Source organism: Oryzias melastigma, linkage group LG11 (assembly GCF_002922805.2).
Source record: "Oryzias melastigma strain HK-1 linkage group LG11, ASM292280v2, whole genome shotgun sequence".
NCBI lineage: Eukaryota > Metazoa > Chordata > Actinopteri > Beloniformes > Adrianichthyidae > Oryzias > Oryzias melastigma.
In genome coordinates, this window is record NC_050522.1 from 542,251 (window position 1) to 548,990 (window position 6,740).

Genomic DNA, 6,740 nt, shown 5'->3' on the forward strand with positions numbered 1-6,740 from the left:
AGCCAAAAAAGCTGGCATGTAGCTGAAATATTAGCTAAACTCTTAAAACTTAATATTTTATTGGAATAGCCTCCATTTATTCTCTGGTTATAAACAAAATATGGTGTCAGCATGTGCCGCACTCCGACAGTGCCCAAAACTAAAACATACAAAGTTCAAATGAACAAAGAAATTAAACATAAAGAATAATATATCCGCCATACTCACCTCTTCCAAACTAAGAAAGCAGCAAAAGGGAAGAGGGAGGGCGGAGCATCAACTTATATTTGGGTCCTGAAGGACCCTATTAGCATGTGACCCAATTGCCAGGTGTAAAATAAAAAAATACAATTTTGTGTAACAGTACATCACATTGTGAACCTGTTGCACATGACCTTTTTAAAGTTATACAACCACTGTTGTTATATTTGAGAGCTGGAAGCTCCGCGCTAATGCTAGCTAACCAGCGACTATTGGAGACGTCATCAAATGAAAGTGATGTCTGAAATATGAGACTTTTTTTCATAACCATCTGTTTGATGGACTAAATGAAGGAGAAGGGAGAAGAGAAGTATTCGGATTGGGCCTTAAAATTCATTTCAACTAAAGGTTTTCTGCCTGTACTTCTCTGGATCAGAACTGGATCGCTCTGATATTGGTGCCATTTTGTTACACTGGTAACGTAATACAAAGATTGTCCCACCCACAACTCAGAGGCATATTTCTTATGAATTCCTGCCACTCTGCAGAAACTATGTCATAAAAAAACAACAAAGGCTTTTTTTTTTCTTTCGGCTAAAATCGGCATCATCGTGATACTTAAATAGCCTCTGAGAACGCTTTTACAACAGATAAACCAGCTGGAGAGGGACTCTAGGGCTTGTTCTGTTTCTGAAGTGTTAATGAGAGTGCTGGCTCAGCAGGGAACTTCTTTGAACATCATAGAATGAAAAGGATTTTGGTTGGCTTCAGAAAAGAGACAAACCCCTTTAGGAGTCTGTTGGGGGCAGATTCTGACCATTATACAGTTTTGGTGTTTCCGTCATCCGAGTGACACGGTTCAACCAGCTCTTTCCACCTCCAGCCACCAGAGGGAGCGCTCACCAGAACTCTGACTCCTCCAGGACTCTGATCTCCTCAGCTGGTTCCCATTAAGCTCATCAGTACACGGTATTTAGCCTGGCTTCATACAGCTCTTTGCGAAGTCTTGTTTGACCAGCAGACAGTCCAAGCGTTATTTGTGTTTTGACCTTTGCCTGTCTCCTCGTTCTCCTGCCTCGTCCCCGTGTGACACCTGCCTGTCTCTGACTACGCCTTATTCAACCGCTTGTTATGCTATTAAAACTTTAGTTGAAAATTGATCAACATGTTTTTTTTTGTTCCTGACTAAAAAAAATTTCTTTCTTTCTTTCTTTAAAAATTTTTTTATTTAGTGAAGAAAACTCCTCGTCTTTACATGTAATCCTGGATCGATCCTCTTTAGCTTCAGCTCCACATCATCCATAGGTCTCTGGCTGAGGCGGTTTTCTGAAATCACCGCTGGATCCTGGAAACCAGGAAGTAAAGCATGAAGAAGACGAGGACCAGCCCCAAGGAGATAAAAATTTCTTTAAAAAACAGAACCTCTGGTCTCTCAGCTCCACCGCCCAGTTAATTTGTCAGAAACCTCCGAGTCAGTCAGAAGGTTCACTAAACTTATTTAATTGTAACTTATAAAAATTATTTTTGATGTAGTAGTTTAGAAATTGATAAATTAATAAAGCATTCCTTTTACCCTCTTTTCCCAAATGATATCCGGGTATTTCCGGGTTTCTTTATTACCTTCAATGTTGAGTTTCACACGGACGTGTAGGAGAAGTTCCACGAGGGCACCGTCCTCCACGAGGGGGCGGAACTAGTTTTAGGAGCGTAAGAATACTTTCACAGGCGAGCAGCAGAGGTCACAGGAGCGTAAGAATACTCCCATGAGCGCAGGGATTCACGAGCGAGCAGGAGTAGAGGAGCGGGCGTGAAGACTGTCCTGCACCTGTGGAACGCTCCCTGCGTGGAGTTTGATACATGCTCATGGGAGACTTATGGTGGAAATTTAACACCATGGAAAAAGTCCCCAAATATTAAAAGAGAGCATCAAATCAAACAGAAACAAGGAATTCAAATAATCGTCATATCGAAAGGGCAAGTTAACATAAAGAGTTCAGAATCAACTAAAAGCTTCTCTGAATAAAAACTGTTTCTAAAAGCGTTTCAGCAGAGTGGATGCATCGTATCGACAAAGGGAGGCCGCTCCAAAGAGGATGAGCAACCACGTGGAAGACCAGATCGGGCTTTGGAGTAGGAATACTTCGAAGTTTTTTGAAACAAAGAAGGGTTAAAAGGTCAATGGTGTGTGACAGAGTTTTTCTGTCCAAGGCTCTAAAAAACAGAAGTCAGAATAAACCGTTCTACATGTGACAGGTATCTAATGTAGAGACGGAGGAGGAATCAGGTGAGCTGCTTGCTGTCATAAGCTTTGCTGCAGATTTGGATGAGCTAAAAACAGTTTAAAGAGCTTCTGATTTGGACTCTTTGGATTCTGTTTTAGCATTTTGCTCTCTAACTCGGCTTCAGGAACCACAGGAACAAGGTTTTTACCAGGAACCATCAGGCTGACCAACGTCCCTCCTGGATCTGCACCAGCTGATTTAAAAATCTCAGATCTTTGAGATTTACAGTCTCCTGAAAATTTTAGTGACCTTTTGACCTCTTATTTGTTGGGTCTATTTGGACATCTTTGAGTCAAAATGACAGCTAACTCTCCTACTTCATACATGTGGAGATCTCAGCCCAGATAAAACCAGACTTTAAAAAGTCATTGTGTCCCTCACATCAAACTTGATAAAGCAAATTTACAGAAGACACGACTTAATAGCTCTTTGGGTTTAATGTAAAACAAGAAAACAGGAAACTTCAAAGGCTTTGCTTGAGGAAACCCCGAGCTGCTACAGTCAGATTAAGCTTTAACTGTAGCTCAAAGTTCAGGAAGTTACTGAACTTCAACTGTTAAGAAGTGATACAGACCATGGAGATTAGTAAAGTTAACGAGTGTCTGAGACTTTCTCTCTGGACAGATGAGTTCCTGCTCTGGGCTCCAAACCCAGCAGACATGTCAGATGTTACCGATAGGAGATCTCATGGCCTGCAGTCCATTGGAGGCATGGTGGACAGAGAACTCTGGATATCATGAGTGTGTGTGTATGTGTGTGTGCGTGTGTGTGCAGACAAAGAGAAGTTGAGGATGAGGTTACAGATGGAGAGCGCTGCATGAGGAGAGGGGAGAACTGAGACAAAAGAAGATGGAAAGTAACAAAAGAGACAGAAGATTACCGTGAATGACGCCTTAACATGACTATGAAAGTAAACGGATGTTCTCTAAGTGTTTCAGGTTATGTCACATTCATGTTTGAGATGCTATTAGGGGTAATAAATGAGAATAAAACGACGACAACAATCAAACCTGGACAAATTGTGGACTTTATCTTTAAGACTCACTCTGATCAAAATGATGTTTTTAGCATTTCCATGTAGCATTTTTCTGATGATAGAGAACTTATAAAGAAAATTAAGATTTAACTTACATTTCTGAGTATCAAAATTCCATTGGGGAAAATAATTTTAATTGTGACGTAAAAAATACGCTGGGCAGGTCACAAGCTCTCAGCAACAGGGAGGGAATTAGGGGGTGGGGGGGCTACTCTGCACCAACAGGCCCACCAACAACTCAGAATACAATTTCTAATGCAGTCCTGTCGCTCTGCAGAAACTGCTAGAAAACAACTCAGTTTTTTTGGGCTAAAACCGGCATAATCATTCTTTAAAGATCACTGGGGACGATCAAAGGATGAGGATGCTATCTTTGGCCACAAGAGGGTAAAGTACCCAAAATATTAAGACAAGTAGCTTTAATTAAATACGTCACTCAAACAAAGTTGTCTTCCACAAAAAGCTTTAAAAAAACCAGAACATTTGTGATCTCTAGTCTGCAGCACAGTATGAGGGATCAAGAATTCATTTTTTTAGTATTCATATAAAAGAGACCAGACCATGAAAACCTACTTTTTGAGGTTGTATTCTACTGTTCATTCCTCTCTATGAAGAACCCCGAATGGTATTTTGATCCATTCATGCATCGAAGAGTAATCCTCTAAAAACCTGCACTATAGGAACAGCCCCTCCCATACCCACGAAAACGAGCGGTCCTCACATGAAGTCTGCTCTGACAGCTCCGCCCCCAGGCCAACACCAACACTCAATTTCTCCACAGAGCTAGTGATGATCAGCAAAAAACATTTATTTTAGATGCAGAATATCGTATATAAGGAGAGTCAAACTCAATCACAGAAGGAGCCAAAACACACTTTAAGTCACGGGACGAACAGGATAAATATTTATTGAACACTCTAAAACTACATTTTTAAAACTTTAAAACTGTAACTTTTTATCATCATTATAAACTAGATGTATAACATTACCTGTGATAATGCTAGTGTGGATGCTGTTAGATGAATTTGGCTGCTGAAGATGCTGAAATTGATAGTTAAAATAAAATTCTAAAAATAATAGTTGAGAAGCTAATAGATGAAAACGCAGAAGCTGATAACCAGCTAACATATTAGCTAAATGCCAAATTAGCCTTAAAAAAAACTTACGTTACCCAAAACAGCTAGCATGTAGCTGAAATATTAGCTAAAGTCCAAATAGCCTAAAAAATCTTAGTAAATGCCAAAATAATCCAAAAAGCTAGCAGAATGACAATTTTTAAAACTTTAAAACTGTAACTTTTTAACATAATTATGAATAATAAAAAGGCAGGAATATTATTCCAGAATAAATCAACTTAAACCTTAAATAACTTTCAATATTTTACTCTCCATAAAAATATATTTTGTCAAAATTACACAACATCAGGTCGGATCCGGCCCCCGGGCCTTGACTTTGACACGTGTGCTGTATATCTTCTAGTTATGTCCTGTCCAGCTCAAACTGATGTTTGTTAGACGCAGGGCTCCTTTAAGACTCACGGGCAAAGGCGCCTGAGATGAAGGCGAACGCTGAGCTGACCAAGAACAGGAAGTCACATTTGTCCCTAACATTCAGTTGAATTCAATATGCAACAATAAACAAATACCCACAGATGATTTGTGATGCCTGTACTCATGAGTTGCTCTTGTTGCATAAATGCAAATGTCTGTCTAAATGACCTAAATGACTATTAGTAGAAACAATAATTCATTGTTTCTATAATTTCTAATGATAAAGCAATAAAGGGTTGGTACTCCGGAGGTTACTCCCCCCGGTGACCAGAGGGGGAGACAGAGCTCTGATTCCTGACACAATGTGTCTGAGAGAGATCCAGATCCATCCTTTTTCTAAACCCGCTCAATCTCTTTTGGATTCACACGGTGGCTGGGGCCTATCCCAACAGCTGTCAGTCCAAAACAAAAAAATAAAAAATGTTTTTTCATCTAAAGCAGGGATCTGCAACCTTCAGCACCTCAAAACAATCCAGGTCGATTTCTCGCCAACTAAAACCCAGTGGAGCCACAAAGTCTTTAGAAAAACAATGTAAGGATTTATATTTATGGTTTTGCTACTGACATGATATGCTTAAATATGTTTTGCTGTCATGAATAAAACAAAAACGTGAAAATATTTTTTTATTAAACATTTTATCATTTCTGACAGAGCTTTTCATGACTTCCTTTCAAAATAAAAGACATCCTTCACCATAGGAGCATGTCAATGCAACAAATGCAGTAGAACGTTTTTAAAAAAAACAGTTTATTTGACTGTTTCTGGACCATTTCAGACACAAATTCATACATATAACCAATAAAAACTAAATCAGAGCTAATAAAGTGACCCCTACCATAAAGTAAAACCACGAGGTTTTAATCTGCTTTATAATCCAGTGGGTTATCACTTAATGTAGCTTTAATTCTGGTTACTGACAATAAATTGATTTTTGTAATAAATTAAGCTCAAAATGAATTCTGAATGTGTCAATATGACGATAATAAACTATAAATGATGGGAGAGCTACTGTTGTTAGGATCCTCACTGAATGATTCATACTGTCCTTCAACTGTTGGTAAACTAGTTTAATAAAGTTGAAGTTAATTTACTTATATTTTTACGTTACTTTTTCCTGAACACTATTTTTTTTTTTTTTTAGTTTTAAAACATTTTATTTTAACCAAAGAGCCACAATGGATGGGTGAAAGAACCACGTGCAGGCTGCAGACCTCTGGTCTAAAATGTATTTAAAACATGATACATTAGTCATTGGAGAAATGTTTTACTACATTTGTAGCAATCTGAACACGTTGTAAACTCTGTTGTGTGTTTTCAAAATCATATTAAATAGAAAAAAATCTGACCCATGAGACAAAAAGACTTGTTGGAACCAGAACCAAGGGGGTTGCAAAGATGTATTAATGGCATCAAGGTGTTAACCCTTGAAAACAGACACAAAACTGATAAATTCCCCGATTCACTTTTTAATGAAAGACTAAATCTGAGGTACGGGGATGTGTTGTGTTTTATTTTGAAGGGTGCCCAAGCAGCATGCTACCTTTATTTTGAAAATTTGGGGCCTTGTTCCAGGCCGGTGTCGCAGATCTGTTCTGTATTGCAGTAAACATGGTTGACGATGGAGAAAATCACCAACGACGACATGAAAACAGAATTATATCCGATGAAGTGAAACCGGGACAGACCCCCCC

At 38.9% G+C, this 6,740-nt stretch overlaps 1 protein-coding gene across 1 annotated transcript in view; it reads right to left on the bottom strand.

The window, feature by feature from the left end:
• mturn (maturin, neural progenitor differentiation regulator homolog (Xenopus)) overlaps positions 1 to 6,740 on the bottom strand; it is an 11,495-nt gene that overhangs the window by 4,035 nt on the left and 720 nt on the right. The gene's annotated exons all lie outside the window — the stretch shown is intronic.